The sequence below is a fragment of the Cebus imitator genome, unplaced genomic scaffold (assembly GCF_001604975.1).
Source record: "Cebus imitator isolate Cc_AM_T3 unplaced genomic scaffold, Cebus_imitator-1.0 Scaffold661, whole genome shotgun sequence".
Taxonomy (NCBI): domain Eukaryota; kingdom Metazoa; phylum Chordata; class Mammalia; order Primates; family Cebidae; genus Cebus; species Cebus imitator.
Genome location: NW_016107976.1, coordinates 122,693 through 138,191, shown reverse-complemented (window position 1 = coordinate 138,191; position 15,499 = coordinate 122,693).

Sequence of the window (15,499 nt, the reverse complement as noted above, 5' to 3'; positions counted from 1 at the left end):
TCTCTCTCTCTCTCTCTCTCTCTCTCTTTTTCTTTGTTTCTTTTGAGACAAAGTCTCACTCTGTTGCCCAGGATGGAGTGCATGGCATGGTCTTGGCTCACTGCAGCCTCCGCCTCCCAGGTTCAAGTGATTCTCCTGCCTCAGCCTCCCAAGTAGCTGGGGCTACAGGTATGCACCAACAAGCCCAGCTAATTTTTGTATTTTCGGTAGAGGTAGGGTTTCACCACATTGGCCAGGATGGTCTCCATCTCCTGATCTCATGATCTGCCTACCTCAGCCTCCCAAAGTGCTGGGATTACAGGTGGGAGCCACCATGCCAGGCCTCATTTTCTTTATATAAAGATTCACTTAAGGAATGATTTATTTCACTTTTGGTCTTAGTTCTAGGGCATGTCTTTTCATGTACAATATATTACCAACTCCTAAATTAATAAAATGAATGAAAAGAGTTTGATGGGATATGTTCTTGCTAGGCTAAGATTCCAACACCCTTTAGCCCTGAAGAACTTTCTATCAACATTAGCTTCTCAGTCACACAACAATTAGAATCTGCTGTGCCTCAGAGAGCCTCCCTGTGCATGTGCAGCCTAGCCTCATCTGAAGAACCATAATGAACCTCCATAAAAATTGTTGGTCACCTGCTCTACTCAGCTCTCTTTTCTTTAGGACCCAGATCCCGAAATCCAACCTTGGAAACCTGCTTCCTCAGGATACTGTGAGCTGAATATTCTCCTTGTCTTTACCTCACCATGCAATAAAAGGAGATTTTTCTCAGGCAGAAGACAGAGAAAATGTAGGCTTCTTTATGTGTTTCCCTTTTTCAAGGATGAGGGTCTTGCATTGTTTATCATATAGTTCCTGCAAATAGTTGTTACATATATTCATCAAATTTTGTAAGTACATCAGAAAGGTCATTCTAGTACTAATTAGTCAATCATGTTAGGAAACATCAATTAGTAATTAGTTTTCATTAGCATTTATTACACATGTATCAGTCTTGTGATACTATATATGTGCTTTAGAATAGACCAAATTTTCAAAAGTGATTCAATTTGAGAAAGTTACTAATTAAAGGAGAACTCAAGGTGGTATGTAGCTATGTCAAAAACATATAAATAAGATGGGTGAATGACTAGTGTGTCAGAAACCTTAGCAACTTAAGAACACTGACTCAGAATTTTCAGTCCCACACATTTATAAATTTGATCCCATCTCATTAGCACATAAACTGCTTTGTTTGTTTGCTTGTCTCATTACCAAGTAACTCCAAATCTCAGTTACCAATGGGTAAACATGACTAATATGATTAATATCTAATACATGTAATGAGAACTAAAAGAGATACAGTGGAAGGACAATGCATGGCATTTTGTCTTCCAGAATTCAACTGTGCATTCTGGGTTGAAAGAGGGAGAGACAGAAAGGTGGGTAAGGGGGAAAGGGAGAGAGAGATAGAGAGAGATTTCACCTTAATTAATGTATTCTACTCAAAAAGCATAGTACTAGCAAGAGGGAGAATGGGGTGAGTTCTACAGTGTGGAAGTGGGCACTACAAACCCAGAACACTGGTTTATATCTAATTAATTCCAGTTATCTACAGCTGCATAGCTTTAAGAAAGCACTACAAGTCTTAGTGGCTAAAAACAATCATAATCATTTTAGTTCCTATTGTGGTTCCTATGGGTCAAGAATTTGGAAGAATTTTGGCTCAGGGTCTCTCATATAAGTGCAATCTCACAGGGGCTCAACTAGACTTGGTCGACATTCTGGTCTCCAATTCAGTGTATCACTAATGTATAAACAAGGACAGCATTAATTATACGGAATTACCTGAGATCTTGTCTTAGAATTTGACTGCACTAGAAGATATTCTCTAATGTATACAAGTGGTTTTAGTAAGTCTGTTATACTTACCAATAATTTTGTATGAATTTGTAACCAGCATATTTACCGTTGGAATTTTTTTTTTTAATTTACAAATTAAAGTGGAAAAAATTTCAATTGACTTTAAAGATCTTTCTACAAAAGTAAAAAAATCAACATTTTGGAAGTACAGAAAACTGATACTCTGTGAGACCAGCATATATTTTTTAGATGATCTCAGAATTCAGTTTGTCGTTGGTAAGTCAGCACAGCTGTCCCCATGATCTTTCCAACAAGAGTGTGTATGCTTAAGAAGTAAATGTATCCTTAAGTATTGATTTTATAACTTATGGGTAAAATTTTTTTAATGCAGAAAATCTGCAAATAAAGCCTATTCAGAAGTCTCGGCTTAAATAGTTTCCAAAGGCCAGCTATGCAGTACCCGTTAACATTATTTTAAAAAGTAATTTTGGGTAAAGGCAAAGCTTAATATGTCAAGGTAAAATATTTCTTAAATGAAGTAAGTAGTCATTATATTCCTGGGTTTGCTCAAAAACATTGTGCTTCTCTATAATAAAATGTTAAAATGTGTATATGTGAGTGTGTGTGTGTAAAAATATATGTGTGTAGATGTGCCCATGTGTGTATTCATGCATGTTAACTGCTTGAAGATATCAATTATGAGCTACATTTCATAGACAATAGTAGACAGTTCCAATAGTTGCAATTAATTCCTCTAGAAACTTTTAAAAGAGCATGACAATAGATGATTATATGTCTATCTTTTTCTGCTCCACTAGCTATCACTGAGAGCTCATGCATATTGGATATCTATAGAATTAGTACCATATACTTTATTATCAACTTTTTAAAGCAACACTTTGACAAGGATATGTAGGTCTCTGTATTAGGGTTCTCCAGTGAAACAGAACTAATTGAAAATATTAATATTTTTATATCTATGTAAAGCATGTTTGATTTTATCTATAAAAGTATTTATTATTTTATATTTTTATAAAACATTTATTATAAGCAATCTGTTCACAGAAATAGAGAGGCTGAGAAGTCCCACCATCTGCCAGCTGCCAGTTGTGGACCTAAGATAGTCACAGAGATCAGTCTGAGTCTGAGGGCCGGAGAATCGGGGGAGTCAATCCCATAACCTCAATTCAAAAGCACGCAAAAACCATTGCTCAGCTCATTCAGGCTGAAGGAGTGAATACTCTCTCCTTTCACCTTTTGTTCTATTCAAGCCCTCAACAGATTTGATCATCTACATCGGGGAGGGTAATCTGCTTTACTGAGTCCACTCATTCAAACGTGCATTTCTTTCAGACATATACAGATAAACATATCCAGGTATAATATTTATTCTGGCACCTCGTGTCTCAGTCAAGTGGACATATAAAATTAAGAATTATAGTCTCCAAATTAAATATAAAAAGTCTATATTGAATATCAAAATATTGTTTGAAATGCAGAATGAGAGCCTATTTAGCATTATTTGAAATGGAAAGAGATGTAACTGAGGGAATGTGTTCTCTTTCCAGGTCCACAAGGGAGCATAGTTTTAAGGGCAAGAATTTCCCACTGCCATGCTCCCATCCCATCTCTCTCCATCCAGGTGATTTAACAGGTTTATGTTTGAATTTCACAGGGGTGAGAAGAAACTAAGAGTCAATCACTCCAGCGAAGTTCTAAGGAACTCCTTTCATTGGCCGGTAGTCTTAGAAATGGTGTGGGTTCCTCCCAGGTTAAAACTCCCCTTCTTCCACACCCATTCGGACTCCATGTTTGGGTCCTCTTCCATGAACACTCTCCCGTGGAAACCTGTCTTCCCCTCCTAAACTCCATCTCTGTCTATTCCCTTCCACACAGTGTGGAAGCTGCTTTCCTCTACTGGATTCCATCTTTCTGGATTCTCTCACTCAGTGTGAGAGTTAGCTGTTTCTCTCGACTTCTCCTGTTTCTCTCTCTCTCTCTAAATAAATCACTTCCTGCAAACACTTTTGAGTCTGGCATTCACTGTGCACTGTGCTGTGGTCTCCTCTCATTCTTGAGAGGGAAGGAGACCAAGAACCTGGAGAAACATCCGCTCAGGGGAGCTAAGGGCACCCTGAAACCCTGAACCCCAATATTACATAACTCTTCAAAGCACAAATAACATGGTAAAATATCAACAATTAAGTTACAAACTAATGTCAAGAGGCAAAAAGTTTAAAACATTATCCTTTGTCACAGATACTTAACATGCTTGTGAATAAGCAGATGCTTTGTAGGCAATAATGTCCTCAGTGATAACAGCAAAGGAATGTATTTGTTGATATGCACATATTTTAAAATATTTGCTAAGGATTCTGCCTAACAATTATTTTTATAATGTAACTTTAATCTTCTTTTCTGTTGTGTTATATTAAAATATTGCCTAATATTTTGAGATGTAAGTCATTTCATTATATACATTTTTTATGAGACGTATTGACTAGTGAAGTACATGTATGATAGTGCTTCCATTTTGCAGATAAAGAAGCTGGACATTTTGTCAATGTAAGACTGGGTAAGCATCAATCAATGTTGCAAAAAATTGGTGGCTAGAGAAGAGGACTACTGATGCCTTTCAAGTTTCTGTGACTTGCTAAGAGAGACAGAGAGAGGGAGACTTTTTGTTGTTTAAGTATCTTTGTTCTTGTTTTATGATCTTAGAATAGCCTCTTATAATTTGCATCATTTGATATTTCAGCTTTGATAAGGTTAATGTAAAAGATTAGTTAATATGAAGTTCTTGCTGACAAGGAGATTTTTAAGGTTACAAAGCTAAGAAAGAAGGCAAATCTACCAAAGTAAATGCCATGTTTACTGAGGCCTTTGTCTGTAAAATATTATCTGAAACATAGCTCATTTGAAAGAAAACAAAAATAATAGGTACTTGTGAATAAATCTTATTTGGAGATGCAATGTTAGATGAGGTCATACTAAATTAAGGTGGGATCTAAATTGAAAATGACCAAAGTCCTTAAAAGAAGACACAGAGACACAATCGCATTCACAGAGAAGAGTGCTACATGACGAGGAGGCAGAAATAGAAATGAGGCAGTTTCAAGTCAAGGAATGCCAAGGGCTGCTGACAACCACCAGAAGTTAGAGGCAAGGGAGGATGCTTCTCTAGAGCTTTCAGAGAGAATGTGGCCCTACCAAAACCTTGAGTATGGACTTCTGACCTTCAGAAATGAGAGAATAAATTTCCATTGTTTTAAGTCACCCAGTTTGTGCTACTTTGGCATACCAGCCTGAGGAAACTAATGCATACTGTAAATATTCATTATATTTATCCAGAAATAATTACTAGTTTTGATTATCATTTATTGACTCAAAACAGACTCACCAGCATAGAACCACTTTGTAACCAACACAGTCGCATTCTTTCACATTAGTTATAGAAGGAATCTGTTCGTGGTAAAATGTCAGTTTACATTTGTCTAAAATGTCTTTACTGATTTGAATTTCAAGAAAGCACATCAACAAATATTTGTTGAATAGTTGTGTCAATAATAGAGTTAAAAACAAAGTTTTAAAAATCATACTGATCCTTTTAAAGGGTTTTTAATTTTGAATTGTACTAAAAAATTAGCTTTCAAACGCTGTGACTATAGCAGCCCAATAGCCCGCATATTTTTATGTTCTTAACCAACTTTTATTTATGTTTTGCCTATTTGTTTTATTATAAGCCACATTGTAAAATTTTATATGCTTTTAAAAAATTCTGCATAACCTAACAGGTAAAGTGAAGACATATGTGAGGCGCAAATGACCTTTTCAAATATTGGTTGGTTCATACTGACTGTAATTTACAAAGAATTTTTTGGTAATTTTATATTTATTCAAACTTATAGATACACAGCTTGTTAAACTCATTGATAAGATTGCTTTTTAATAGGGTTAAGAAAGAATAACTAATTTGGCCAGGTTTCTTCCTTTTTGGCTACAGTTCTTTGATTATTGAATGAGTATTGATCAACAGAGGCACCAGGGCAAAACTTCACCTTTTGAAATTTGGACAATTTTCTCTTTCAAAACTACTATGTAGAAAGTCTTTCCCTCCAAGCAATTATAATGTCAAGGTGGAACAGTCTGGAAATCGTGAACACTGAGCAGCCACAGCAGGTGTTTTGCTTATATAAGCATTATTCTTGTTGGAATGCTTCCTAGAAAGAAACTCACAGACCATTACTACATCTGTCAGTCAGTTCATTCCACAAGCCAACAGTGTGAAAATCCAAAGTTAAGGCTTGCAATCAATCATGAAGTTGTAACGTTTTTTTTAATTCCTGAGAAAAGTTTACTCAATTCATTTGTGGTTTAAAAATTGTTTATTTTATTTTGAATAGTCTTGGAAATAGTAGTTCCAAAATAATTGACTTCAAATTAAATTTTAAAAAAATCTTAAAAATACTTATTCCATTAAAAAGTGAAAGAACAATCTTTTTTGCTTATAATGCTCAAGAAAATTTTCACTGCTGGTGGTCGTGTGTAGTGAAAATTCGTGAACCAAAAACAACATTAAATTCAACAAATTTTAATAATTTGAATTTAAACAATAAAAGTCAAGTTAACATACCAAAGGTACAGGAAATCAGGTGATACTATCAATAAATTCCTAAAAGGGCAAACATTACCTTCTGAATAATTGGCTATATTTTATACAATATTTAATAATACGTAATCACCTATCTTATTATAACTGGCAGTATTAATTTTAGACAAAAGTTTAATTAATATAAGTTACCTCTAAATACATTTTCTTTATAACCAAAATTATGTTCAAGGTTGAATAGATACATTTACACAATTACAACTCCTTAATCATATTAAGTAAAAGCTACCAAGCATGATGGCTCTTTCATGTACTCCCAGCATTTTGGGATGCTGAAACAGGAGAATTGCTTGAGCCAAGGCGTTCAAAGTTGCAGTCAGCTATGATTACGCCACTGCACTCCAGCCTGGACATCAGAGAAAGAGACCCTGTCTCAAAACAAAACAAAATAATAATAATATTAAAGATGCTTAGTTTTATTAAAATAATCACATAAAACTGTCAGTTAACAGCACTTATAATATTAGTGTTAAATTTCTTTGTCAGGTATTTTAATAGTCTTTTATATAACTGAAATTTCGTCTACTTTAATATTTTTCTCAAAAAATCGAGCATAGTTTACTACAAGCATTGTATTTGACCAAATTTTTACATTCTTATACCCAATACTTTAATGCACATTCAGTTGTTCAGTAAACATGAACTATGAGCTAACTACATGGAATTGACCAAAAATGATCACAGTGTAGCTTTTTGGGTGTGCTAATATATCATGATAAGTTGTGATGGGTTATAAATGTATGTATATTCAAATTTCTTTAGGACTGCAGAGGATAGATACTTCATATTGTTAAGTGCATGGCGTGTGGCACGACAGAGATGAGAAATCACAAATAAAAATTTGGCAGTAAAACTTGAAGAAGTTTGATTGAGTAATTCCAGAGAATGGTTGACATTCATTTTGATTATGAGTCAACAATATCACATGAACATGAATGTAAGCAATGTTTATGATATAATCTCTCAAAAAAATTACACTAATAACTCTGTTCTGAAGACAAAACTACACCTGGAAAATAATATTTTCTTCTGGGCCCTAAATTTGAAGAGATAATGCACAATCTGAACTTTATTCATGGCAATCACTCATAATTATTACTAATTTGTTACCAAGGCGAGTGTAGTAAGCTCTTGTTCTTTTAGATTTTCATCCTTATTCTGGATGACAATGAGCTAATAACGCAGACAGAATGAGCTAATAACAGAACAGAATAATTCTGTTCTGTTCATCCTCATAACACATCATACCCCTCTGTCTGTACCTCCCTCTTACAATCATCATAGCAAATATTTAGTTTTCTCCCCTAATATTAGAAGTTCAAAGCAGTCTTCGCATTCTTAGTAGTTTCATTCATATATCTTGCGTTACAAAGAAAACCTTATTGAATCCTAATGTTAAGATTAACACATTATGCCATTAATTCACTTATATGTTACTTGATATTGGAAGACCTATGTTCTTTTGCAAGGTAACAATGAGCAGTTCATTTTACTATTACTTTGTTATTATCATTTTCTGTAGCAGCAGACACAGCATCATCGTCTTCATCATCATCATCATCATCATCATCCTCACTGTTATCAACATTATTATTAAGAGGTCTGAGATAGTTATATACAAAATCTTGTGTCAAGATTCTCACTATGCCTTGATTATATTGGCTTACCTGTCTCTTTCCGTTTTGATGAAAGTTCTCTTAAATTGGATTTTTTTTTTGTTATTTTTTGCCAGATACACATTCTCATGCCACTCATTTTCAAATTTGTATTCCTAATTTTTGATTTACTGAAGTTCAAATGCCTGATGGAATAGCAGTTAAAGCAATTTTTATTAAACCTTCATTTATTAACAAAGTAGCTGATACTATAATGGGCACTGAATTATGCTGTTGCATGTATTACCTCATTGAATTCTTATCAATCTTAATGATATTGTCCTATCATTTAATATGATATACATTCTTATATAAAAAAATTGAGGCAGAAAAAGTATAAGTAATTTTCTCATACTCACTTATCAGGTGGTGACATGTCAAGATTTGAACTGTACTTTGGTCTAACGCTAATACAGAATTCTTATCTACCTAGCTCTACTCTTACTGATTATGCATGATTATTACTGGTTCTTCTTTTGTCTGTCTGATTTGTAATTTTTCATATTTCTGTATGCCTATGATTGTTCTTCCGTGACAGCCCATAAAATCTAAATTCTCAGAACAAATTCCAAATGAGTCAGAAGCCAAACAATTTGATGATGTTATTTTGCTCATATATTAATCAAGTAAGGAAGTTTGTTATAGAAAATAGTTACCAAAAATGAAGAAGTGGACAAAAAGAAAATGAAAACAATAAAACAAGTGGTAAAGAAAAATAGTGAAAAAGGGAAATGTTAGTGCATATCTCTTCATTCCACAACTGAATAGCGTCTTCATTAGCAAGACAAGATTTCAGTCCAAGTAATCCTTCCATTATTATCTCCTTGTGTAAGCTTAAAACAACTGCCATCCCAAATTTAAGATCCCAATTATTTGAGAAATATGCTCTGTTAAATCCTTTCTTATATGTAAATGTGTAACGTATTTCTTTAGAAAAAGAAGTGCCATTTAAAAAGAATATTTTCTAGTTTTTCATCAAAAATTCCCAGTATAGACTTATTTCCATTCTTACCATTAAACATTTACTAGATATTTTATCTTTATTAAATTCCATGTGAAGCTTTCTTTTCACATTTTTGTTTCACTTGAATTATTTTTATATTGAGTTTCTGTAGTTTGGTTTGTTTGACCCCTTCAAATGTCATGTTATAGTTACATCTCCCGTGTTGAAGATGGGGTTTAATGGGAGATCATTGCGTTATGGGCCTGGTTCTGTAATGAACAAATTAATGTTCTCCCTGGGAGAGGGTGATGAATGAGTTCTCACTCATGAGTTTTCCCTGGAGCTGATTGTTAAAAAGAGCCTGACCCCTTTCTTCTCTCTTACTTCCTCTCTTGCCGTGTGATCTCTACACACTGGCTCCCCTTCCACTTCTGCCATGAACAGAAGCAGCCTGAAGCCCTCACCAGAAACAAATGCTTATACCTTGCTTCAAACACACCCTCCCAAACCATGAGCCAAATAAACTCATTTTCTGTATAAATCACTCAGCCTCGGATATTCCTTTACAGCAGTGCAAAACAGACTAAGACGTAATTCTCCACTGCAGTTCTTATATCAGTGTTTAGAATATGCAAAAAATATCAGTAGAACATCAAAATTCTACAACTTTAATTCCTATCCAAATTTCAGGGTGCCAAAAAGAATGAGCCAGTCTTGATGGTTCATACCAACAATCCCAGCATTTTGGAAGCTTGAGGAGGAATAGCTGTTTAAGACCAGGAGTTCCAGACCAGCATAGTAATGTAGCAAGACCCTGTCTCCAATTGAAATAAAAAAAAAAGGAGAATGTTAGTGCATATGTGTCTTAGTGTTCAAAAATATACTTTATACAAAATATAAAGTTCAAAAATAATTCAATTTATTTATTTTATTATTAATGGTAGATATAATTAATTTATACATATTTTTGTGTTTTTTTTCCACAGACTAATTATTATACTGAGATGACCAGATAATTCAGTTAAAGAGGAAACTTGTATTTCAATGAATTGATCAGTTGTGTGGTTAATTTGATTTTACTTTATTATATAAGGAATTATTATAAAAGTATTTTTACATGTGTAACACAATATTGTTATAACAGAGAACTCCAATATTAAAAATTTAGTTAAGCTTAACTTTATCTTACTATTATCTTTTACATTTATATTTGCTTACAATATTAAAATAGCCTTGATTTGTTATTAGATTTTGAAAGGTAAGAGTACAAAAATTGAAATTTTATATTTTCTTCAATAGGAATACAATAAAATATATATTTATATACAAATTAACGAGGTTCTTCAAATAAAATATTGTCATCACATGAATAATATGGTGAGCTGTGGCTAACTGAATAGCTATAAATTTTTTATAACCAAACTATTGCATAGCAGACATGTAGGTTTGTATTTAGCATAAATGAAATTTGAGTTGTTTTGTTTCAAAAGCTACATTCAATCAAACAATAATTTCTTTTTAAAATGTTAAGGTTAAATTTGTCATAGATTTAAAATTTAAATTAGAAAATATGGAAACTCTCTAAGTAAGAATATGTTTTAAATATATATATATATATTTGAATGGGCTGGGCTTGGTGGCTCACGCCTGTAGTCCCAACACTTTGAGAGACCTAGGTGGGCAGATCACAAGGTCAAGAGATCAAGTCTATCCTGGCCAAAATGGTGAAACCCCATCTCTACTAAAAAAAAAAAAAAATACAAAAACTAGCTGGGTGTGGTGGCACATGCCTGTAGTCCCTGCTACTCAGGAGGCTGACGCAGGAAAATCACTTGAACCTGTGAGGCACAGGTTGCAGTGAGCCGAGATCATATCATTGCACTCCGGCCTGGGAGAGAGAGCTCAACTCTGTCTCAAACAACAACAACAACAGCAATAAACAGATAGATAGATAGATAGATAGATAGATAGATAATAGTGATCTAAGGGTATAGAAACACCCTTATCTCCTGCATCTACAGAAGTGGACCTTCTGAAAATTTGGCCCAAGATTTAATGTTAAAGGCAAATAACAGCAAAGGTGCAGAATGCACAGTGCTGACTTGTCTCATATGCCCAAATCAGACCTGGGTATGAAAGATGGAGGGATACATCAAATATATATATTGGATGATCACCTTACTTTGGCTTACGTTAATTGCGGGGTAAGAGTTAATTCAAATTTAAAAAATCAGAAGACGTGGCTTACAATATTTAAGACAGTTAAATTTAATAAATTAGAATACTTTTACTTTAAAAGACCCCAAAACCTGAAGACTTCTGAGTAAGAAAGGACAATGAACTGTGGTTGTGAAAGTTTACATAGTATATCAAAAACCACAGCCAATATATACTTTAATAAAAACTGAAAATATTTTTAAAGTTCAATGATCACTGGACTCTAGAAATTTGAAAGCTACATCTTTTGTTCAGTTGAGTTCTAACCAGGGAACTTTGCTGTTGACATTTCCTAACAAATAGCATGTGGAAATCATCTAAGAGTTTGTCAGAAAATCTTCCTCTTAAGACTATGCTTTTTAGATTATTGACTCCAAGGCTGTTATGCAAGACATTTTCCCAGTAATTAAAATTCCCATGATCAATGCACAATGTATTTTAGAAATGCTGCTTTTTCCTTCCTGTTTTCCTCCTTACCCTTCCTTTATCTTATTTCCTTCACATTGTCTGATAGAAAGCCCCACATTATGTAAATGATAATGCTCTTTTGGGCCTGGAGAATTGTAGAGCTCTTGTTGTATTTGCTAGTTCAGGATATTTTAAAATTGCCTTAGCTTCAATGGATTTCACCTTAGTTTGAGATATATAAAATAAAATGTCTCTATCTTGCTCTCTCTCTCTATATATATATATACACACACACATATGTGACAACATTCCTTAATAAATATGCTACATTATTTTAATCTTGATGATTTTTTAAATTTTTAATTATACCCAATATTTTAGTGATTATGCAAAATTATTTATCAGACAAATGCTTCTGTTTCAATAGTGTTGTAGTGGAATTTTGAAAATAATTCATTTGTTGCATCGCATAATAAAATTTGAGCTGTTACCATGCAATTTAATTAATATACTATCATTAGATGTGTTATGTCATAAGTCTAACTTTACAATGTACTAGGAACTTGTAATACAATGTAAATTTTAATATCTAATAAGAAAGCATAAAAACCGATATTTTTACTTTGCACTTTAAAAATTATAAATACTAAAGATTTAGCATTAATTACTTTTCTTTGATAGCATATATTTTGTCTCAACATCATAAAATTAAGGTGGTCTTTTGATTATTTTCTCTGCTAAACTTCACTCTTGCCATACTAATAATCTTTATCAAAAAATGTAAAATATTAGTTCAAATTAAAAACCAAAATTTAAGGACAAAGGGCTTTCATTGTTAAGCATATAACAGGACTGCAGTCTCTTTCTCAGTAAAAGCTAATAAAATCACTCAATTTATAATCCAACTCTTATAAAAAGCGAATTATAATAATCGTATGTCTAAATGATATACTTAGAAAAAGTCCACCTTAACTAATTCTTATTGCCATGGTAATATTAAATACTGCTGTTCCTTTCCTCTATGTTCCATTTTTTAAATTTTTTTAACGAATGCTATTACTTTTACCGATTCTTTTTCAATTTATTCAGTTTTTTTACTTAAAAATATAAAACTGGTCTGTTATACAACATTAAATAAAATACTTAGTATTTTTGACACTTCCAATTTACAGTAACTATTCACAACACAAATCTTTGTTCAAAAGAGCTTCCAAAACTGCTTACTAAGCAAATAGGCATAGTATTCATCTAGATGCTGTAGTAATTAAGTTAGACACCAGAGGCTGGAAAGACTTCTTTTAATTTGATATACCAAGGACCAAATAGATGAGCCATGATTAAAAAAGAGAGAGGGACAGACATTTCTGGGTTTATAAATTTGAGTTATTATTTTTTGACAGGTAAATAAATTCCTGTGATTAAAATAGTTAATAAATTTTCAACATGTCTCTAATGTTTGGCCGTGTTTTATTCCTGGTGTCTCCCAGAAACAGACCATTACTAAGGCCTTGCATAGAAATTGTTTATTTTGGAAAATGATCACAGGGAATAGGAGTGGAGGACTAGGAAATAATAGATAAAAAGAAAGAGTCAATACAAGTGTGTTTCAACTTGTTCCACCTGTGTCAGCAACTGGGTTTCAATCCATTTGGGATCTTTTAAGAGGCCATGAAGAATGAAGTTCAGAATAATCCACCTAAAATACAGAAGAGGGGGACACTTTTGAGAGGATCCTTTATCCGTGGATTCCCCCTCCCATTGATCAAGAGTTGCCTAATGGGATAGTAAACCTTTCACAATTTTGAATTTGTTTGTGCTCAGTTCCCAGCGTTTCTCATGGGTGTCCAACCCTAAGGTGTCAGGGAAGCTCCTGGACAGATGACAGGTCAGGTTCATCTGAGGCAAGGTGATCTAGTACTTCAGTGGCTAAATGCTGATTGTAGTAGTGTTTGAAGGATGACTAAGAAAATATAAGACATTTCTTTTGGTTTATAAGTTTCAGAGAAATCGGAAGATTCTTTTAGGGAAATCCACCCATTCGTACCTTTGTCACAGGATTCCTCCATCTTTCACATCCAGGTCAGATTTGGACATATGAGACAAGTCAGCACTGTGCATTTTGCACCTTTGCTGCTATTTGCTCTTAAAATTAAATCTTGGGCCAAAATTTCAGAAGGTCCACCTCTGCAAATGCAGGAGATAAGGATGTTTCTACATGCTGACATAGGAGTGCCTTGATTTTCACAACATTCTTTTATTTGATACTTTACTAGCTTGATTTTTTCATTTTGTATAACTTTCAGACTCTTTAACAAAAGCCAGTCAACTCACAGCTTTTAATTATCAGCCGCCCCACATGCGTGTTCAGGTGCCGCTGCTCCTTTATAAACCAGTGCTTCACTTTCCACTTGAATCCCTTTCCAGTGGGATTCCTGCAGCCAGTGTGCATTAGTAGCTATGATGCTACAGTGTATGCTTCATTTTCTTCTTGCAACTTAACCCAATTTACCACCCGGGAATATAGTAGTAGAGCTGATCCTTGAACAACATGGCTTTCAACTGTGCAGGTCTACCTATGTGCAAATATTTTTTAAACAAATGTGACTCAAAAATACAATATTCATGTGATGGGAAACCTCCATAGATGGAGGGCTGACTTTTTGTAAATGTAAGTTGCTCAGGACCAACTCTGGGTCTTAAATATGTGCAGATTTGGGTGTCTTAAGGGTTTAATTATGCAATGAGGTGTTAGCGAATGCCTGGGGCTGAACTTAAGAAATGTGTGGTACAACGTGCAGGTAGCACAGTCAACTTACTCCTGAGAAAAGCTGATTGTCATTGCAATAGTGAGAGTGAATGCTGAGCTGAAAAAAATATACAGCAGAACACAAAAGATGCCCAATATATCATTACTTCCCTACTTTCTTCAAGTAACATGACATTAAGATAAGTATTACACATTTTTAGGCTCACTTTTTGTAACTTTATTTATTCAAAGGGCAGTTTGTTCAATTCAGTGAATGGCCAAACTTCCTAGATTTTGATAGTTTTCAAATTATGTAACTTTCTAAAGTTATTTTATGGCCCTTAAACTGAGATTAATATAAGAAAATTGAAGGAGATGAAGAATATACAAGTAATGTAGGCTATGAAGCAGAAGCAGGTTAAATCAGATAGTATTTTAACTATTGAAGTATAATGTTAACAGAATATAATTTAATCACAAATAAAACCAAGAATATTTCCTACAAGGAGAGACGAAATGTTATGTGAAGACCTAAGTAACTTTAACCAGTAGTGAGAGGAAATGTTTCATAGAGGAGAGAGAGTTATAAGCTTTTCAGTAGGTAGATTTGCAAGGTGCTTCACTAAAAGCATCTTCTTTATTACTCATAAAATACCTTTTTCTTGGAAATCATTATCCCCCTTTATACGTATAAAATAGAATCTGGGTGTATTACACAATGACCGGTGCAGGGGAGAATTAACTTCTCTGTACTATCTAATGATTCCTCCAAGCAATTACAAGATTGATTCATTAAGCAGATCAAAGACCTTATCAAGAATCCAGATAGCCTTATTGTTTTCCTCTTTTTTAAACTCTACAGTCTTTCTTCAAAACTATGATAAGCCTGTTTTAGCTCCAGTTATTTTATTTTTTCCCTTAAAAGATTCAACAAAAAATAAATCAAATGACTTTTTTCCTCCATAATAACATTGAAAACAAAACAAAACAAAAAAACACTTTTTCCAAATACCTCA